The sequence below is a fragment of the Globicephala melas genome, chromosome 13 (genome assembly GCF_963455315.2).
Source record: "Globicephala melas chromosome 13, mGloMel1.2, whole genome shotgun sequence".
NCBI classification, from domain to species: domain Eukaryota; kingdom Metazoa; phylum Chordata; class Mammalia; order Artiodactyla; family Delphinidae; genus Globicephala; species Globicephala melas.
The window spans coordinates 56,131,516-56,154,925 of NC_083326.1; the positions used below are offsets into that span (position 1 = coordinate 56,131,516).

The 23,410-nt window shown below is 37.7% G+C and overlaps 1 protein-coding gene across 9 annotated transcripts in view; it reads right to left on the reverse strand.

The window, feature by feature from the left end:
- Nucleotides 1-23,410, reverse strand: part of DLGAP1 (DLG associated protein 1) — a 1,249,700-nt gene that overhangs the window by 723,042 nt on the left and 503,248 nt on the right. For all 9 annotated transcript variants that reach the window (XM_060310335.1, XM_060310340.1, XM_060310339.1 and 6 more), the window contains one exon: nucleotides 8,681-8,842. The gene's annotated coding sequence lies outside the window, so the exon portion shown is untranslated. The remainder of the gene's footprint in view (nucleotides 1-8,680; nucleotides 8,843-23,410) is intronic.

A 23,410-nucleotide genomic window follows, 5' to 3' on the forward strand; every position in this document is an offset into this window, starting at 1 on the left:
ACTTCCCTGGTGGCGCAGTGGTTAAGAATCCACCTGCCAATGCAGGGGACACGGGTTCAAGCCCTGGTCCAGGAAGATCCCATATGCCACAGAACAACTAAGCCCATGCGCCACAACTACTGAGCGCACGCGCCTAGAGCCTGTGCTCCTCAACAAGAGAAGCCACCACAATGAGAAGCCCATGCACTGCCACGAAAAGTAGCCCCCACTCACTGCAACTAGAGAAAGCCCGAGCGCAGCCAAAAAAAAAAGAAAGAAAGAAAGAGAGAAAGAAAGAAAGAGAGAAAGAAGAGAGAGAGAAAGGGGGAGGGAGGGAGGGAGGGAGGGAGGGAGGGAGGGAGGGAGGAAGGAAGGAAGGAAGGAAGGAAGGAAGGAATGGGTTAACAAGTTCTTCATTGGATAACATGAAACCTGAGAAATACCAAGGATTTCCTCACCTAATTTGCTTGTTGCAGAAGCATCTCCCTGTTACTGTACGTAGCATATGAGTCCACCAGCTCTAATGACGACTGAAAGTTTCTTGACCTCAGTTTGCAAGTTTGTTTAAAAAAAAAAAAAAAAAAAAAAGGTCCCAGCCTGAGTTTAGAGATGTGTCTTCACAGCCTCAAGTCAAACAGGTGAGCTTCAAACCGCATTCAATAGAGGGGTCAGTTCTGTAGGAATATTAGATGCAGGACAGAGCAGAAGTTTTCTGTTTCCTTAGGGAGGGTGCGAAGAGTTTGAAACCACAGTCACTAATACCATTTCTCACTTTCAGGCCCACCTCTGTCTTAGCATTCTTAAGATAAAAATCCAGACTTTTAAATACAAGCAATATATTCCTTTGAGTTTTGACTTTATCTAAATTATAGGAAATACGGCAGTAGCAGTAGTATTTGGAATACTAGCGGTACTCCAAATCTTCGGGAAAAATCAGTGAAGAAAGCCCTATGAGGAACTTTAAAAGTTCAATAGTGTTTACATTTGACTTTGAACAAGTATTAAAACTGAGTGCAAATTAGTATATTATTTAATGCAACAGATGTGTGAAGACTCTAATACTATTGAAAACAAACTGGTTCAAGAACCTCTTTATGCCTTGTAGACCAAATGGCTACAGGATGATACAATAATGCAGTAAACAGTTAATTCCTCACAAAACAGTTGACTGGGCAATAAACAATTATCCACATAGGGGCAAATTTCTTATGGGTGAGAATGTCCAGAGTAGAAGCATAATTCTTACATGGTGGGCTTTAAAGTCATCTGAAGAACAAGCAGGAACATAGAACTAAATGGCAAAAATGTATCGAATAAGAAAGTTGCTTTTTATCCTGCCCTACTGCCCACAACACCATCCACTGCGGAGAGAAAGAACAAGGATCACTGCTAGGTCCCCAGCACTGAACTCAGAGCTCTGCACAATGAAAGTAATAAACGCTACTGAATTACATAATAGTTCAAAAAACCAAGCAGCCTCATTCCACGGTCACTTCAACTTGTTTTAGTTGGGCTTGGATTCATGGGTTTATATGTTAGTTGAAAATTCAGATGATTGGGACTGAAATGGGACGTCCTAGAGTTTGGCATGGCTCTGGTAAAGGAAGAAAAGGTAAGGAGGCAGTGTCTGGAAGAAATAAGGTCCTTTTGCTAAGGAATGCGGCCAACTCCAGGTCTGCACATCAAAGCCTACATACTAAACCTGAGAATGTAAGAAAAGTAAACATGATCCATACCTGCTTGAAGTCATCAAGAACCAAATAGGCTAGATTTCTGGTGCAAGACGTATTTGAAAGGAGACAAACGGCAACGTCACAGAACTGAAACGCTTCGGCGTTAGAAGAAGTGTGAACTCCACTGAACTTTTAAATTAAAAATCTTACCAATAATTTATCATATTCAGGCGTTTAAAGTATGCATATTAAATATATGCCATGAATCATCTGTGATTTTTTTATAATGTAGAAATGTAAGACTATTGGTTGGTTTCCACTGCTACTTTGGCCACAAATTGATGTATCAGAATATATGCTTTCCATTTATCACATAAGGAGCACCAAAATAAACCATAAATGCCAATCCACCCATAATCTCTATCAACACAATGTGACTCGCCTATTACTATACAGAAGCCAGCTTGTCCGCACATCCCACTCTTGGGTCCTTTGGCTGCCCACTGGCATAGAGGGAGCTTATAAACGCACCAGGTAACCCCATTCTTCTAACTACTGCTTATTGGGTTTAAATGAATAACTGATCAAGGTGGACCAATCAGATCCACTCCAGAAATGGCATCTGGTCCACAGAGATGGACTCAGCTCTGGACTGCTGCTCTGGAAAGTCTGCGTAAAAGTACACTTTGGGGGCCAGTGCGCTGGCCACGGGCAAGTGTGGAAGGAGCAGGTCTGAAGGTAGAAAGATGACAATGAAGTAGATTTAAAGAACGAACGAAAGAGGAGAGGCCATGAGACCCACCAAGACTGTCAGCTCCATAAAGTAACGGCTGCCTGCAGGCCAGGCTGAACTCATACAGCAAACCTACATAAAATACTCCTCGTGTGTCACCCCAGTAAATCCCCTCTATCTAAGCTAGCTAGAAAGGGATTCTGTTCCTTATAACAAAATGATCCTAATCTCCTCTTTGCTCATATAAGGGGTCAGGTCAATGGCTAATTCAAAGAATAACATCCACTCTCTATCAGACTGACTTCTATATTAACATTTGAGGGTCAGGCTTTTCATCTATTTTGCTTACTGATGCATCCTTGGTATCCAGAGAAGGGTTGGGCACACAGTGCATATCTAATAAATGCTTCGTGAATAAATAAATGAGTCACAGAATGTGTTAGTACATGAAATAAAAAAATAAGACTTTCACAATCAATTACAACAGCGACTTGTTATAGGACCCCGGGTGTATACTTGATTATTTTTATCCAGCTTTCATTTCCTAAATATTTATTGAGTGCCTATTATTTGTCAGGAACTCTGGCTGGGAGGAAGAATACCACGATAAATAGATCACAGACCGTTCTCTCTAGGAGCTCAGGATGAAAGGTCAACTGTCAAGTGTGCATTCTTGGCAGGACAAGATGATAAGCAGGACAGAAGTTGAATAAATAAGATGTTAAATGAACCTAGAGCAGGGAGCTACTTATTTCTTAGAATAAGACTATGCAAATAAACTGTTTCCCCTATGTAGTCATCTATGAATCATTCTACAGGTCACGAAGGTACCTATCAGGACATTAAAAGGGTCATTTATTAGATGTAAATGGTCTAAAATTAGTAGAAGAGCTTCAAAAATATCTTTCTTGCTCATGTATTAAAAATTTCCTTTAAAACAACTGACTATAAGCACTTTCACAGTTTATATAGCACTGAGACTCTGTGTGCAACTGATGGTGACAAAATAGTCTTTTTATTTTTTTTAATTGGGGTATAGTTGCTTTACAATGTTGTGTTAGTTTCTGCTGTACAACGAAGTGAATCAGTCATATGTATCACACTGCAGATCAATGATTTCTTTTATAATATACATGAAGAAGGTATAGCTAGGTGCTGAGTCCTGACTTCGGACTTAGACAAAACTGTGTTTTGACTCCACCCCCATGAATTCCTATGTCATCTACCTTAGTAAGTCAGGACCAAGTTTTCATCTACACCGGAAAAACTATCTACTTGGTATCTAGACACATAGTTCATAGAGGCCAACTTATGCTTCTTATAAATTACCTGTCTTTTCTGATCACATATAATATGATCAGAAAAGGACCTATATTTCACTCCTGTTCCCAATTTATATCATGGAACATAAATAAACTTAATTTACTTCATCAGAATTGCTACATTTATGCAATCTTTATTATTCCTTGCTTAACATTTCTCTGACACCAATGACAGGGAACTCCAAATTTTCTGAATAATCCAACAAGGGTTTAATATGTAACAAAAATAAAATATTAAATGTCAATATTTACCATTTACTCTGAATGTACATGTTCAATCAATGAAAGAAACAGAAATCAACACGTGCTAAATGAAAGGAGACATGTAACAGTAAGTGCGATGTCAAACCCATTGAAAATGCTTACCTTCCGAAATTCTTTAAATTAAAAGATTGAACAGGATTTCCCATTTAGACTCTTTAAACTATTTATAATAAAAGTTTTCATATTACACCACTGGTAACTGCAACATTCACAGGCACCATTTTTATAGAACCTTAAAGTTCAAAAACACTTTCACAAATATTAGCTCATTTAATTCCCCAATCACCCAAAGAAGTGTGTTTGTTTGTTTGTTAAGAAAAAAGTAAACTAAATCTTAAGAAGTCAAGAAAGTGAGTGGCCTAAAATCACAGTAAGCAACCTGGTCTTCTGACTTCATGTCCAGTGTTCTTTCCCTCACACAGATCTAGTTTCAGGGCAAATATAAAAAGCTGGAAGGTATTTGTGGACCCACTTTATTCTTATCCTGACTTCTTAATTATACAGTCAACTTTTCAATACACCTGAGTAGATCTCTTTTAGCAAATTTTCCAAGAAATAAACAAATTTTGACATTCCTAGATAAAATTGACTTTTACAAACAATATAAAAGGAAAATTCACGAGATCACGATCTTCTTAAAATCATATTATAAAACTGAACCTGAATAAGAAATTCATATGAAACGACTCATTTAGAAAAATCTCTATAATGTGAAAACAACTGGAGTTTTGATACTATTTAAGAACTAAGGTGAACTTAAATGTTTCATAAATATAATCTGTTTATCGATAATTCTAGATCGGTATGAAACTCTATGCTCTTTCCTTACAATTCACACCAAGAATTATGAATTACTGCTATTATCCGTATACTTTCAGAATGAGGATATATAAGTAAAATCAATAAGGCAAATGTGCATAAGGGGGAAAGTACCAGTTTTCTTATAAAGTAGAAATAAAAATAAATACGAACTTAGACTAAGTACTAATAATACATTATACCCTTTGGGAAAAAAAAACTTAAGTATTAAGTGCTTTTTGACTCTGCAGATTTCCCAACCCAATTTAAATTAATGAAATGAGACATCTGGGTTATCAGTGAAAAATGTAGTAAACAATATAAATATGACTAAGTATTGACTTAATGAGAGGTCATATCAATTAAAGTCGGCCTTAAATTTTCATTAACCACCAATATCAAAACCAAATGTTTCATTTCCTTCAGAACATTGGAGAATAGGATTTTTTTTCTCAGGAACTGTCCTGGGATGCACTAGGATTATGTACTCAGACATCCCAAGTTTCTCCTTACACCTTCCCCATTCTACAAAAATCCCCTACTTCCACACCTGCCCTTCCCAGGAAACAATTGAAACAGCCCTCAGAAACTATATGAGAAATAGGACAGATTATCCAGAAACTTTAAGGAAGTGGCAATGATGTATCTGACATTGCTTATTTCTGTTAGACATCAAACGCAAGAGAAATTACTGTAGACCTTACTTGGGAGGACGGTTTTTTCCTCAAAAAGTCTTCGATAGAATAGCGAAGTGGAAAACATGATACAATGAAAGGCAAGACTAAACACCTGGGAATGAACAACACTCCAAAAGTGACAGTCTTCTCTGATCACCTAATTTGGCAGTGGAGTCTTTCTAGAAACACTGAGCGTTACCAGTAACACCGAGATCACCTAAAACAAATACCCTGCACTTGATGAAGTTTGGAATTTAATGGTCGGCAATGAGAATTCTTTAAGTTTCTTGTTTTTGAACTATAAGAATTATGTTCAAAGATATAAGTAGAAAATAACGCTAAATTTTTGAATAAATGCTCTGAAAGATCTTCTATTTTAAAAATTAGGAAGGAAATATTTTATACCACTAAGACTAAGTGGGTTTAAAATTTTGCTATCTTTTCAGTAAAAACAGTTTCTAACTTTTATATATAATTGCATAAGTCCTTTTGTTTATCCAGATACTTTAAGTGGCAAATAAAAGTTATAAAATGTATTCAAATGGTCTAATGTTACCTTGCTGCCCACTCTGAAAGATCTTATGATCTACTTACTTGTAAAAGCTTTAGTGAAATAATTACACTGTTATTGTCAAAAATCTGGTTTAGGCCCAGATTACGTAAAAAAATAAATTAGCTCTATTGAAAATTTACTTTATTGGTTAATCCTACATATGCCATAAGTCTTTAGCTACCTATTGAAACATTTGATATATTCTTATTCCAACTTGCTCACACAACTTCCTTAAAAACATTTTGGAAATAAACCAGAAAAATAAATAAAATGGAGAAAAACTTAAAAAAAAATTTTTTTATTTTATTGTTTACAACAGTTCATAAGAACATTATCAGGAACCCTGGTACATAGCTTTGCCTGGTCAATATCAGATCTTAATATGAAAGAAGGAGTCACATTTTTCAGTTTCCTAAAATTCACTGGTTATCTCAAACCCAGTACTGACTGCACTGGGGCAAATATAATGTGGGTCAGAGCTGGACATTAAGGCTGGATTATGGAATCAAGTTCTAAGCATTCAGAACCATGGAGATAAGACAGAGTACCAAGTTAGAACGGCTGGATGGAGTAAGTAGTAAAGAGTATCCTGATTACCCAGTATTTACGTTACAATTTTTACAGACTTAGGAGGTTGGGTCAGCAGTCTAAAGTTAAGGGTGACACAGCCAAACGCTGCTATTAAGAATCATCAAAATGTGAAAAATGTAGAATGGAAGTTTTATAATTCCCTCTAGAAAGAAACAAGTTTGGGGAGTTTTAAAAGCCGCTGTTCTTAGACATAATTTAGTAGCATCGTGAAATGAGATTTGTGTTTAAATGAAATATACTGTATTTAGAGGGTACAAAATGATGATGGTGAATAATGTTTTCAAAAGTTTAAAAGTGGTGTAAGATTTTTCATATATAATAATTTATACAAATGAAAAAACTGTAGAATGTCCTGCTTCCGAGTTCCACAAATTAAAGACTGACAACATCAGCGATCACATCATTAGTAAACGAGTTTAAGAAGACTAATTACAATAATGGTAGTAATAGTCACAGTAGCCATATGTATCGAGTACTTCTGTGTCATGCACTGTATCTTACATTATTTATTCTGCACAAAAACTCTCATAGATATTCTACTGTTCCCATTTCAAAGATGAGACTATTCAGAAAAGTTAGATAATTTACTCTATATTAAGATGCTAGAAAGTGGCAGATTTAATATCATAAAATTTAAAATACCAATGATCTTGAGAAATATAACATATGCCAGAATTGAAAGCCAACAATCTCGTCTTGAAAAATGTAGTAATGTCTTCCTAACTGTGCTGGCTAGGTGAGATTAAGGAAAATTCAACATAGTAGGAGGGTTTACAGATGAGAAATTTAAGTCCTCATAGAGAAAATGGTATTAAGATCAAGAATTGGTAAAACGGTAAAAGTCCTTACAAATATTTGCACTATCACCTAACATAATCATACCCATTTCTGAACCCTTACTGTGCGCTAATTTGTAATTTAGTTTATCTAATTTTCACAGCTACCATAGGAGTGGTTGCCAAAAGGGGGCAGAATCAGGATTCAAATCAGAGAAACTGATCTGTTCCCCAAATCCCATGTTCTCAGCCACCCTGCTATCACCAGGGGCATTTTCACACCTTCAGGCTAACTAATTTCCATTTCCCAGGCTTTGTTCACTAGGAAACCTTCTTGATATCCCTTCCCTACACTGTATACGAAATACTCGAAAAGTTTTTACACGTGGCATGTGGCTATGCATTCCAAGAGGTCTAGTTCATGTAAATATCTTTCTATTTCAGTCTCAGAGGCACTGACTCACATTGAATCTCAGGTACCTGAGATGCAGAGTAACTCTTGAGAAGGAAACTTGAGAAGGAAAACCTTTGGATGACCTTTATTTCTCAACATCTATCCACCCAAGATAACTTCATGTCATGACCAAGGCACCTATTTCATCCCTTCACTTCTGCCCTTACGGAGGCCACTGGAGCATCCTTCTAAGTGATGCAGTCACCTTGCTCGTCTTCTTCATCTCCCCCAAACTCCCTGCAGCAACTACTCCTATTCTGCCATCTGCTCCGATTTCACTACCTTTTCCCAGCCTCAATTCTGTTTCAATGATTAACCCCAAATGGACTGACTGGCAATTTAGTATATTGGAACAGAAAATTTTAACGTTGAGGAAAAGGTACGCAGAAGTATAATTATACGCACTAGAAGTACAAGTAAGGAAAGCTCACAGGGCAGGATTTGCGTAATGATAATCATAGTAGGTACATTTTCATCATAACCAATTTCAAGGAGATAGCCTCTCCAATTTAGTTATCGATTTTATAGCAGTAGAAACAACATAGATTGTAGCAATTACAGGTTTCATAAAACCGTACTGCAGTTATATTTTAAAAGAATGCTGGTCATGAAATTCCCCTTGCAATGTTAACACATTATACTTCACATTAAGTAATAAAAATATCTTCAAATACATCAGCATGTTTATGTAATAATAAATGCATCAATCAAATACCAATGCCTTTTTACGGTAGCCTACTTTTTCCCATCACGTGTCTAGTTATTGAAACTTTCCGATTTATATCAAAGCAGAAATATTTCAGAAGAGGTCATCACACCCAACATCATCCATAACAGTAAATGAAATTTTAAACTCTTACCCAGTCTTAGTGAGACAAGAGGTATCTGTTCTGCAACAACTCCATGAATCTGCGTTTATCTCTCAGTAAACTGGATGCTTGCTGGTTCTTTTAAGAAAGTGTCCCCAGAAAAGGTGTGAATGGTTATCACAGAAGGCGCTCAAAAGCACCATTCACTGTGTGCTGAAACACAGAAGGGGACAAAAAAGAATTACCAATCTGTTAACTGAGCTTCAGAGTTACTTTTCCAATATTACTTATACATACTAAACCACACGAATAGCAGCCTTACTCTCATTTTTACACTAATAGTTCAGAGGCAGGCTTGTCTGGTCATCAAGAGTGTGGGCTTTGGGTCAGAAGAACAGACTTGACCTCACAGCCCAGCCACCTACCCTGCTTCTTTGGGAAGCTATGCGTGCCCTCCACAGAGGGCTATGAAAAGAATAATGAAATTAATACAAATAAATGCTTTTAACAGTGCTTGATGAAGAGTAGGTATTTTATTCCTTCCCTCTTTCTTTGCTGTTCTTGGTTAAAACTCAGGACAATAGGATGTCCATTTAGTGAGCACATAATATAAAGCACTGGGTTGGTGCTTTATAGAAATGACCTCGCTTCACCCTCAGATGAGGTGTTATTCCTCCTGTTTTATAAATAAGGAGACTGAGATTCAGGAATTAGTAATTTGCTAAAGTTAGACTACAAGAAAGTAGCGTTAGCACTTAAGAGATCTCTGCTCTTCAAAGTTCTTGTTGCATCTGAACTCTTTCATATTTGAGAGATTATTTGTTATATCTTGATGCTCTCCACAGCAAAGCAGACAATATGCCAGATTAAACTCTATTGGTTTAATATAAAACTGTTTTTTATAAACTCATCCCAAGTTTATTTATAATGTTTTAGGAGACAGACTGAGAATGAAATTAACCAGTAAAATTCAGCACATGAAACAAACACATTAAAACAATATTCAAAGAAATTTCTCTCCCTCTCTATCATGAAGAACCTGATTTAGAGTGGAATTTACCACCATGCAAAGATAACAAAAGGCAACTTTTTCAAATTGCTTATAGTCAAACTTACAGAACAATGAAGACTATGTACTAAAGTCGATTTGACAAAAAAATTATTTTCATTGTAAAATTACTATCTTCATTAAAAATCTGCAGAGTATAAAATAAAAATATTTAAAATAGAAAATGTTTATAAAATATTTATAAAAATATTTAAGGGCTTCCCAGGTGGCACAGTGGTTGAGAGTCCGCCTGCCGATGCAGGGGACGCGGGTTCGTGCCCCGGTCCGGGAAGATCCCACATGCCGCGGAGCGGCTGGGCCCATGAGCCATGGCCGCTGAGCCTGCGCGTCCGGAGCCTGTGCTCCGCAACGGGAGAGGCCACAACAGTGGGAGGCCCGCGTACCGGGGAAAAAAAAAAAAAAAAAAAAAAAATTTAAACCACCACATCATAGTCATTGCTAATAATATGGTGCATTTTCTTCTATTTTCCTATGGTTAGCTTTTTTCTAGATATATAACACAATACTAAATCTTGTTTATTTTCCCAAGATAGCATAAACCGGTCAAAGTTTTAATAGTTTGTAAACAATTTTCTTATTAAATAATGCAATATACATTTTATATACAAATTTTAATATTTTTATTATTATGGAATAATAAACCCCTTACTGACAATATCGAACTCCAAAAAAATCTCTTGAAGTTAAGATTTTCTTGTGTCTTATTTGTCAGGAAAACCTGATCTGACCGGAACTGACATGAGGCCACTTATCATCATTATTTATGATGCTTAATATGAATATTCTTACAATTTACAATAGAAATACCCATGGGTTTGATTATGGGGTCCTGTCCCTTAGTTCCAACACACTATAAATTGTAAGTGATAGAAAAACCTCTGTTTCTTCTTAAGCCAGTATAATGTTGATACCTAAACCTAAAAAACTTTGTTCAAAAAAAAGAAATTACAGACCATAGCTGTCTATGAATATCAACACAAAAGTACTAAAGAAATTTTAGCAAACAGAATACAACATCACACACAATCAAGTAGGACTTATTCCAGAAATGCAAGGTTGGTTCATATTAGAAAATCTATTAATATCATAAACCATATATATTACCATACATGCTGAAAAGCCTAAAAAAATTTCAACATTCACTCACCATAAAAACCCTCAAGAAAACAAAAGAAAGGACACTTTCTTAACATGAAAAATATTTATACTCCTCAATCCTAAAACCAATATCTTACTTAATGGGAAAATACTAGAAGCACTTCTACTCAGATCAGGAACTGGGGGAGGGGGTCCAGTATCTCCATTATTATTCACTTTATTAGCAAATGCAATCAGAAGAAATAAATCAATTAAAGAATAAGAGGTAAACCTATTCCTACTTGTGGATGCTAAAATGGAAAATTCTAAAGAATCAATAAAAACAGTACCTCAAACAACAAAAGAGTTTTTTTTTAAGGCAACAGAGTATGAAATTAATACTCAGAAATTAACACCTTCCATAGACATTGCATTATAAATAAATAACAGAACCACACTGAAGAGGATGGGAAAGAACAGAGCTAACCTAAGTAACCTTCAGAAACAGTGTTTTGATTGCATACTTTAAGGCTAAAGACAAAAAGAACTGTACACATATTGTACTGTAAAGATTTTTTTACAGAGATATAAAATTGCAATTGTGAAACTACTTTATGTGCATTTTCCAGATTGAGTAAATAATTTAAATACATTGATGATAATGAGAGTGATGTTTCTCGTGCTAAAAAGTTACTAGAAATAGAAGGAAGTTGACTTGAACGAACCCTGTGATGATGGACTGGAATCAGATGCATCAATATAAACTCATGATTATATGTGTGTGTGTGTATATACACAAATAGATATAGATGTGTATGTGTTTGTATATATACACCTATGTCCTAGCTCTGTCAGATGAGAGAGAACCTAGAAGCAACTGTAAAAGTTCAATCAACACACCTAGCACCCAGACCTTGGTTTCCAAATATCCTTCTTCAATGAAAGGAATGAAATATCCTGGGAGGAATGGTTGATCTCAGGAACAAGGTAGAGATGAGCATGGTGAGGGGATGAGGCAAGATGAGCCCCATCTTTTGGGGCCAGAAAGCAAGCAAGTGCTCAAACTTTGATGGCAAGTCAAAAGGACTGAGGAGCCAGTCGGAAGGTGCTCCCGATGACCAGAAAATAATAATGAATTTTATCTCATGGAATAAAACAAATATGCTTGAGTTCATACTACAGATAAGTGGTTGAATGAATACATAAGGATAAGATAGCTCATCCTTAGAGTAGAAATCAAATTAATAAATACAGAAGGAATGAGGCAAAGGGAAAATCACCATCTCACAGCCAGCACCGTAATAATTGTTGCAGAGGCATGAATCAGTGATGGAGGATAAAATTAGTGGGCAGAGGTATATGAGAAAACAAGATACTCGTGTATTCTCAGACTGTCTTCCCACAAGATACTTATTAACTACAAAGGAAAAAAACCCATAAATTTAAAGTGGAGAAAACTGACAGACTCCACTTCAATCAAGTGATCAAACTTAACACCACCAGAAATGAGGTGTGTCAACATCGTTTACCTTCTTATATGACTCACTGAGGTCACATCACTGCTTCTGGGGTATTCTTGCCAAGAATGAATAATCTGAATTTAATCATGAAGAAACATCAGACAAATCCAAATTGAGGGACATTCCCCAAATTAATTGGCCAGCACTCTTCAAAAATGTCAAGGTCATGAAGACAAAGTCTAAAGATGTTCCTCAAGTGAAAGGAGAATAAAGAGACATGACAATGGATTAAAGACCTAAGGCCAGATACTATAAAACTCTTAGAGGAAAACACAGGCAGAACACTCTATGACATAAATCACAGGAAGATCCTTTTTGATCCACCTCCTAGAGAAATGGAAATAAAATAAAAATAAACAAATGGGACCTAATGAAACTTAAAAGCTTCTGCACAGCAAAGGAAACCGTAAACAAGACGAAAAGACAACCCTCAGAATAGGATAAAATATTTGTAAACAAAGCAACTGACAAAGGATTAATCTCCAAACTATACAAGCAGCTCAGGCAGCTCAATATCAAAAAACAAACAACCCAATCCCAAAATGGAAAGAAGACCTAAATAGACATTTCTCCAAAGAAGATATACAGACTGCCAACAAACACATTAAAGGATGCTCAACATCGCTCACCATTAGAGAAATGCAAATGAAAACTACAAAGAGGTGTCACCTCACAGCGGTCAGAATGGCCATCATCAAAAAATCTACAAACAATAAATGCTGGATTGTGGTGTGATGAATTGGGAGATTGGGATTGACACGTATTGATGTGTATTAAATGGATGACTAATAAGAGAAATAAATAAAAAATAAACATTAAAAAAAACAAACAAAAAATGCTGGGGAGGGTGTGGAGAAAAGGGAACCCTCTTGCACTGCTGGTGGGAATTGACACAGCCACTATGGAGAACAGTATGGAGGTTCCTTAAAAGAACTAAAAATAGAACTGCCATATGACCCAGCAATCCCACTACTGGGCATATACCCTGAGAAAACTGTAATTCAAAATGAGTCATGTACCACAATGTTCATCGCAGCACTATTTACGATAGCCAGGTCATGGAAGCAACCTAAGAGTCCATCGACAGATGAATGGATAAAGAAGATGTGGCACATATATGAAATGGAATATTAGCCATAAAAAGAAACAAAATTGAGTTATTTACAGTGAGGTGGATGGACCTAGAGTCTGTCGCACAGAGTGAAGTCAGAAAGAGAAAAACAAATACCATATGCTAACACATATATATGGAATCTAAAAAAAAAAAAAAAGTGGTTCTGAAGAACCTTGGGGCAGGACAGGGATAAAGACACAGATGCAGAGAATGGACTTGAGGACACGGGGAGGGGAAGGGAAAGCTGGGATGAAGTGAGAGAGTAGCACTGACATATATACATTACCAAATGTAAAATAGATAGCTAGTGGGAAGCAGCCACATAGCACAGGGAGATCAGCTCGGTGCTTTGTGACCACCTAGAGAGGTGGGATAGGGAGGGTGGGAGGGAGACACAATAGGGAGGGGATATGGGGCTACATGTATACATATAGCTGATTCACTTTACTATACAGCAGAAAGTAACACAACATTGTAAAGCAATTATACTACAATAAAGATGTTAAAATAAATAAATAGCATTTTTCTGCATTAAAAAAAAAAGGCATGACAACTAAATACAATGTGTCATCCTGGATTTGATCCTGAACTAGGAACTAGGTTTATAAACTAGGTTTATAAATGGTACCAAGTTTTATAGCTAATATTAATTTCATGATTTTATGATTGTACTACTGTTCCATAAGATGTCCACATTTAGCGAAGCTGGGCGATGAGTTTATCGGATCTCTTTGTCACAGTTTTGCAAATGTTTTGCAACTCAACTTACTTCAAAATGAAACTTCAAACAGATTTCAAAAGTACTTGGAAAATGAACAGCAAACTAAATTCAAAAATAACAGATGAAAGAAATGAACAAAAATGGTATGAAAACAATTGAGTTGAAGCAAGATATATAATGGAAAAAACCAACTATGCCAAAAGTTGTTTCTGGAAACTCTTCATAAGACATTAAGAAGAAAAATGAAATTGAGCAATACCACATGAAAATGAGGGCATCCCTACAGTAAATTAAATGGTGTTAGAAATAGCTTTATGGTAGTAACTTAAAAACAGAACAAAGAGTGAAGAACCCACCACATGCATCGCCATCTAGTTTATGACAAAGATGCCATCTCAGTAAGTAGGGAAAACAATGAATTAGTTCTTTTCAATAAATGGTGCTTGATAAATTGAAAATGCATGTGGAAAAAAATGAGGCTTGACTACTTCCTCACACTGTATGCAAAACATAACAATAATTCCAGATGGATTGTAGACTAACATGAAAGGTAACACAAGATAGCTTTTAGGAAAAAAATGGCTAAAATTACAAAAAACAATACAAAGTGTTGACGAAGATATAGAGGAAGTACAATTCATACGTGACTGGTCCAGGTGTAAATTGGTTCAATCATCTTGAAAGATTGTGGGGCTAAAGCTGAACAAATACAGAGTTTTGACCAACACTGCACTCCAGGGACATAGCCAAGGGGATGAGTAGGTATATGCACCAAAGGACACGTACCAGAATCATAATAGCTGTTTTATTCATAAAAGCCAAAAGCCAGCAATAAGGCAATGTCCATCAATAATAGAATCAGTTAATAAATTATGCTATATTTATAAAATTGACTGCTCTATAGCCACAAAGAAGGATGAACAACTGTTGCCTACAACATGGATCAATCAATCCTACCGATAATATGGATTACAAAAATCAAGAGAACATAATCTATTATTCCATTTATATAAAACTCAAGAAACTGATAACACTAGTTTATAGTAAAAAAAATGCATCATAGCGGTTACCTCTGGGAGGTATTAATTAGGAAGCACAACAAGGGAGTTCTTTGGGCTGATGGTATTATTCTGTATCTTCCTATTAGTAGGGGTTATACAGGTATATTCACCCCTCATTTTCATTAAGCTGTACATTTAAGATTCATGTGCTATATTGTATGTAGGTGATAAATCAGTGGAAATTAAGAGAAAAGATTTTTTTCTTGAATGAATCCTCTTGTCTTCATTTTCACAGTTCAATATTCCACCTTATCAGACAGAGCTTTCCAAGGGACGCAATTAAAACCAAGTATTAATTTCTGAGAATGCATTTCTCCATCATATAACAGAAAAAAGGAAAAAACAGTTTTTATTGTCCAGCTCCTTTGCTGAAAATGGATGCTTTAGCTGTCTGTTCATTACTCTGTAGAGTGAGAAAAGATAATATCCTGGCTTTTACGATAAAAGCTGATTATCCCATCTGTTCAAAGTGTTCATTTCTTCTCAAAAAATGGAGGGAAATGTTATTGGATACTGTACAGTTCAGCTCTCTGGGACATCTTAGAAAACTATGTTAACTTACGTGTACCAAATCTGACTGTTTAAGAAAAAAACAATTTAAAATGAGGCATTATAAAATGAAATAAGGCATTATATTTTTCTAAACAAAATACTTCTAGCTATATAAAGGTACTAATACAAAACAGCGTATTTCAATTTTCCTCAACATGAAAAGTAAGTATAATCACATTTTCCCTCAATAATCGTAAAACTTCTAGAAGTTTCCATCTCCACCAATTCCAATCAACTAACATTACTTTGAAATCTCTTAAACTGCAGTCCTCCATGATTTTTTCTCTGAAAGTTATACTTAAAAAAAATGAATAATATGCAGTCCCTTTCCTTCAGGATTTCACATTCTGTCCTGGACGACAGTATTACAATATAACTAACTACATACTTGACATATGAAATGTGAGGACTAGTCGCCCAAGTACTGATTTCTACCCATAGCACGTGAGATGTTCAGGGTCTCTATTAGCCTCTATACTACTCACAAGGCCTATAATACAGTGTCTTGAACACAGATGGGTACCAATATTTTTTTTTTCTAAATTCCATAAGGTCAATACTTAAGGCAAAAAGAAAAATTTCAATTATAAGTAATATCTTCTAAGAGATGACCAGGAAACACATACATATTCAATTATAAAAAGCAAAATAATAAAACAAACTCAATCTGGCAGTTGGGATGTGTTCTCATTATCTAGAAATTTTACTTATCACCCTTCTGTTCAACACCATTGTCAGGTAATTGAGGTATTACTGTCTATTCATAAAATGTCATTTACAGATCCAGGGGGAAAAAAGAAACTGTAATAGGACCATTTAGATAATCTTATGTCCCCTAGAACTTTGACAGTGTTTCATAACCCATAGATATTTTGGGCCATTATATTGTAATGGTCCTCTTTTGACTTTTGCTCTGCTCTATTCATACAATAAATAGTTTCTCAGTTCCTCTGAATTCAACTCTTCCTACTGCCATTACCAATGTTTCAATTTGCAGGCTGGATCTAATTGCTGAAGCATTTATTAGAACCCAGGTAGCAGCATGTTATTATCTTACTAATTACTGCTCCCCAGGAGACTTTGGAATTAATATAGACCATTCTGCAAAAATAATGACCACTCAAATCACAGCCCTAACACACACGTAAGGGAGCACACTCAAATATAGTCCATTTCATTAGGAGTTTAGTAAAAGATGGAGAGGTTAACCCAAAAAAACCTGCAGAGAAGCGTAAAGATTATATGGACTCATGGGTGTAAGAAAATGTTACCTTAGCAGAAAGTCCCCTAGTTCTGCCTTTATGATTCTGACAGTGATGTAGACATCACAGAAAGGAATCTTAAAGAAGAATTACATAATCCTTTCTCCACCAACTGTTAGCTCGTTTGCTGTAGATTTAAACACTGCCACAGGCTACTAATGGTTGGCAACTCACACTGTGGAAAATGTCACTGGGTTTTGCTATCCTACTAGCTGTGCTCCGTAGAGCAGAAAATTAAGCCTGACATATTTGGGGGAGGAGTTTTCTGCTTTGTAAGAACTTACAAAAATAGCTACACTTATTTATTACAGGGTCACATTTGTAAGTTCTTAGTAGCTCTGAGATAAACAATTTTATGACACGTGCTAAATTCTTAGTTCATTCTCTTAGGTGAATAGACTTTCGTTTCTAACCTTGAAAGACACATATATACACATAGCAAAATAAAATACTTTTAAATCTACAGCATATGAAAATAAACAGAAAAAATCAATATCTAAAACCATACACTTCTGCTTCAGTTTATTCTGACTCCTTCTGAATAAAGTCTGAGTACCTAATCACTTATCAAAATATTAGTGTTTCATCATGAATAACTTAGATTTGATGCACAAATAGAACCATGAATTTAAGTCATACCGGGTTCAAATTTATTTTGTTTGTTATATACATTTTGTTTGAACTATGCTAAAATGTAAAACTAATGATCCTTCTTTAGTTAGAAGTTTGTTTTGGCATATTTGATACATTTAAATGCATTTTTTTCTCTGTTATAGGCGACGTGTAGTTTTGCCATGAGAATCATACAGATTGCCCGGCCAAACTTAATTTACAAATGTGGAATAAAACTGAGTTACTGAGATAAGTCATAGAGTAAGATCCTCATTGAAAAAAATATTCACAGTACTGTTTCTAGAAAAGTTTGCACAACTTCTGCAGTAACACCAAACCATTGATTTAATCACTCAGAGGCATTTGCCAACTTCATCAAAATGATACACCTCCCCTCTCATGCCAAATTTCTTTCTTCCCTGACTTTGTTCTTTCCTGCAACCTCAAAGAAAGGAACTTTCAGGCTTCTAGGTTCTATGTGTAATAGGGAGGAACAAACCTGACTCCATATTGGATCTGTTTCTTTTACTTTAACCTTTGCATTCTATTGCTTCTGCTTGGAGTTAAGAATGTTGCCTATAGCCTGAAATACACAGGATAGCCCATTCTCAAGGCTCTGACCTTTAAAGGTGTAACACTTTTCCATTCATACAGAGATAAAAGGTTGCAAAACAGAGTAACATTTGTCTTGGAGATTTACAAGAACACTGTGACCTGACCTACCTGGACAGCTGCAAGAACAAAGGATTCCAACACCAAGAAGTCTGCAACAACCAACCATGCCCCAACCTCTCCTGGCATTTAAAAATGCTTTGCTGAAACCCTTCGGGGAGTTCGGGGTTTGGGGGGCATGAGCCACCAGTCTCCTTGCATGGCCCTGCAATAAACCTTTCTCTGCTCCAAACGCCAACGTTTTGGTATTACTTGGCTTCACTGCGAGCTGGGCACACCAACTTGCATTTGGTGCATTTCACAGCAGTGCTGTGAAACTTGCATTTTATTATACATGCCAAGAATTCTGGCCTTTGAAGAAAAATGCTCCCAAATCTCTCCCCTTCCTCAGCACCCCGTGTCTGTGCAAAGTTAGCAGTTTCACAGCACTGCTTTCTCTCACCATGGCTTAGAAAAGCATCCCCTCTGCCTTTTTAAAGTTCTATTGATCAAGCTAATGACATTTACTCAGCACCCGCTAAGTGAAAGTCACAGTTCCACTTGCTGTAAGGACATACATATGCACAGGCCACGGTATGGCTTTCCGTCAACAAAGATAAATGTCCTGTGATTCCTGTTTCATAAGGTAGCTCCTGAGGCCTGGAACGTCCTCCCTGTCCTAGCAGCCAAACAAACTCTCATCCACTTATCCACACCTGTCGTCTGGTCTTTTCCATAAGTGTTTCCATTTGAATGAAGAAAAGCCAGCATCCCCCTCCCCCCTCTACCACCAGCCATAATTCTGTACACCCTCCCCCTGGAAACATATACTCATGGCAGTATTTCTGGGAAATGTCTAAGCCTTTATTCTTATCTTGATACTTCTTTACAGATGATTCTCTATGTGTGACTCTCCACTACCTTTGCATGGGTGTCTGTAAATCCCTAGAGAAGAAAGATCAATCTCGACTTTTTGAGCTGTCAGCACAATTAAACAGTAATGTCTTCTGTGATTATGACAATGATCAATCCAGAATTACAGAAGGTCCTTCACTCACTCCAAAGAGACTTCCAAGCAGAAACGCAGGCCTAAGGGCTATCTATCAAGTACAGTGACCAAGGGGAAGAAAGCGAGCGTTTGGGTGACAATTCTGGCTCAAGAAAATGAGGTCTGCCGGTATATTTATATTTAAATATACATTTTCCTCCACGCTGTTTTTCAAGGTTTTTTATTTGTCCTACTCACCTGTGTTTAATAAGCTTAAATCAACTTTTAGGAACATTGAAGTTACATACTGTCCCTCTGACAAACACATGAATAGATTAAAAAAATACAAAAGCTCAAATTTGTAATTCCTAGGTTGCTGAAAATTACCATAAATTTTACCCTAGTGCCCAGATGTGTATAACTTGGGTAAATCAGCTTCCAGGTTGGGACATGGACTTCTTTTAAACAAACATCACATCTGTGGTCATACATGTCACAGCAGCCACTCAATACTTTAAAATATGGGCTGGATTTTTAACAGTCTTCAAACTACCTAACAAGAGGCTGGCGGTATAAGTAGGGTTCCGACTTTTCTGCAATTTCTCTCTTCTTAAAAAGAAATCTCTATGCCTATGCATGCATTAGAATGGCTAAAATAAAAAAGAGAAACAACACAAGATACTGGCCAGGATGTGGAGAATCTGGGTCCCTCCCACATTGCTAGTGGGAATGGAAAATGGTGCAGCCACTCTGGAGGAAGGACAGTGTGGCAGTGTCTTATAAAAGTACACATGCATTTAACAGACAACCTAGTAATGTACTCTTGGGCATGTGGCCCCAGGGAAATGACACTTCTGTTCACATAAACCCTGTACACAACTGTTCACAGCAACTTTATTCCTAATAACCAACGACTGGAAATAGACCAGATGTCTCTCAATGGGTCCATAATACCATGGAATACTATTCAGCCATAAAAAGGAGCTAAACCCTGAGAGGTACAACGGCTTGGATGAACCACAAGGCAATGATGCTGAGTGCAAAGAGTCAGTCCCCAAAGGTTATAGCTATGACTCCATTTATATAACATTCTTGAAGTAAAATTTTAGAGGTGAGGAATGAATTAGTGGTTGACGGGGTTAGGGATGGGGAATGTGTGGCTTTAAAGGGGTAGCACAAGGGAGCCATGTGGTTATGGAAAGTTCTGGATCTTGATCTGGTGGTTATACAAATGTATACATGTGATAAAAATCATACAGAATACACACGAGTGCATATATAACTAGTAAAATCTTTAATTTCTATTTCCTGGTACCAGTGTCTATTTCCTGGTTGTAATTTTTACTATAGTCATGCAAGTTGTTACCTTTGCAGGAAACTGGGTTAAGAATACAGACAACCCCCCCCCCCGTACATTTTTGCAATTTTCTGTGAATCTATCAGTTCAAAATAAAAGTTACAAAGAGAAAGAAACCTTTCCAGGAGTCCCCCATATTTCTCTAGCTACTTTTCTGCTTCCCCTTCTACTCTCCCTACAGTGATGTCTCAAAAATCATGTTTGCTGTCTCTAATATCTTTCTTACACTATCTTTTTTTTTTTTTTTTTTTTTGCGGTACGCGCGCCTCTCACTGCTGTGGCCTCTCCCGTTGCGGAGCACAGGCTCCGGACGCGCAGGCTCAGCGGCCATGGCTCACGCGCCCAGCCGCTCCGCGGCATGTGGGATCTTCCCGGACCGGGGCACGAACCCGTGTCCCCTGCATCGGCAGGCGGACTCTCAACCACTGCGCCACCAGGGAAGCCCTCTTACACTATCTTAAATCTGCTCCAATCACAGCTCTGACTCCTCCACCAGCTCCGTGGGCACTGCTCTCGTGAAGGTGACCAGTGACGTCCACATTCCTGGGTCCCAGGTCAGCCATTCATCTTCATGTAGACCTAAGGACCACCTGTGACAGAAGTGAGCTCACAGTGAGCCTTAGTGCTCTTTTCTACATCACGAGCCCTCCCACTCTTCCTTATCTTTCCTGAGTGCCTCATGCTCAGTCTCATCTGGAGCTTCTTCCTTAGATCCAAGAAACTCTTCTCTGTCTACCCATTCCTTTGGTAAACCCGTCCAGTCTCCTAGGTTGAACTAGTACCTAACCACTGACAACTCCCAAATTTGTATCTCCTGCCCAGTTCTCTGCCCTGAATTTCAGATTTGTATCCAACAGCCCTGGCAAATCTCTACGTAGCCAACTTACAGGCATTTTCAACTTTACATGCCCCACACCAAACACCTGACAGCCCACCAAATCTGCCTATTCCCATTTTTTCCCTAGATCAAACACTGACAACTCCTTATTTCTTGTAACACAACCCAAAAATAATGATGTCATCATTTTCTCCTCTCACTCTCTCATGCATCATGTCCAATCTATCAGAGAATTCCGTAAGATGTTATGGAGAAAACCTGACCGAACTTTTTGGCCAACTCAATACATCCTGAATCTAAGCACTTCCCACCACCTGCACTGTTACCATCCTAATCTAGTCCACTATTATCTTTGGCCTGTATTCTTCCAACAGTGTCCTAACTCTCTCCTCTGGCCTTACTCCCTACAGTATATGCTCAGTGAAGTGGCCTAAGGAATCCTTTTCTTTTTTTCTAAGATTTAATTGTATTTATTTTTGGCTGCGTTGGGTCTTCGTTGCTGCGCGAGGGCTTTCTTTAGTTGTGGCAAGCGGGGGCTACTCTGTTGTGGTGCACAGGCTTCTCATTGCAGTGGCTTCTCTTGTCGCGGAGCACGGGCTCTAGGTGCGCAGGCTTCAGTAGTTGTGGCTCGCAGGCTCAGTAGTTGTGGTGCATAGGCTTAGTTGCTCCGAGGCATGTGGGATCTTCCCGGATCAGGGATCAAACCTGTGTCCCCTGCACTGGCAGGTGTATTCTTATCCACTGCCCCACCGGGGAAGTCCCAGGAATCCTTTATTTATTTATTTATTTATTTTTAACATCTTTATTGAAGTATAATTGCTTTACAATAGTGTGTTAGTTTCTGCTGTATAACAAAGTGAATCAGCTATACGTATACATATATCCCCATATCCTCTCCCTCTTGGGCCTCCCTCCCACCCTCCCTATCCCACCCCTCTAGGTGGTCCCAAAGCACGGATCTGATCTCCCTGTGCTATGCAGCTGCTTCCCACTAGCTATCTATTTTACATTTGGTAGTGTATATATGTCAGTGCTACTCTCTCACTTCGTCCCAGCTTACCCTTCCCCCTTCCCGTGTCCTCGAGTCCATTCGCTACATCTGCATCAGGAATTCTTTTAAATCGTAAGTTAGATCATGACATTCCTCTGCCCCCAAATACCCTATTCTTTCTGGATTCCTACCTTACTACTATTATCCCCTTTGTTCACTCTGCTTTAGTCCATTGGCCTCTTTGCCCCTTCTGGAACACATCAAGTCCCTGACACAGAGCCTTTGCATTTGTCACTCCCCAGCCTGGATAACCTTAAGGATAACACTCCCTTTCCCCAATTCAGGTACTCAAACGTTACCGTGTAAATAGATCCCCATCATCCCATGCCTTACTCTGCTCCACGGGACTCACCACCACCTCATCATCTATATGAAATACCACTTCTTTCTTTATTATCTGTACTTTCCCCATTGAAGGCAAATTTCATAGGAAATGAGATTTTGTATTTTCTCACTTCGGTATTGCCAGTTTCCAAATCATGCCTGGAACAAATAAGGCTCTCAGTAAGTAACTGTGGTACAAATGAATTATTTACCCAATTATGCAAGTGATGCTCTACTTTCAGACAGGATGAGAAATGGAGTAGTTAGAGCACATGCACTCTAAGAATTCCGTAAGACCTGAAAAACCACAGAGAACCCCACCTGCTCTATGACCGATAGCTCTGGCAATCCCCTGATTTCTGCAAGGTCGGCCAGTCTGATGGCCAAGTACGCCACAGTCACAGCACCTCTCCATTGGGCAACCAACAGAAACCCCTGGAGCCAGGACCTATCTGCTCCTTTCTGCCAGGGATTCCACAGCCCCAGGGCACCAAGGGATATATTGGATTGGCTAAAAAGTTTATTTGGGTTTTTAATGCTTGGGAAAACCCGACCAAACTTTTTGGCCAACCCAATAGCTGGGA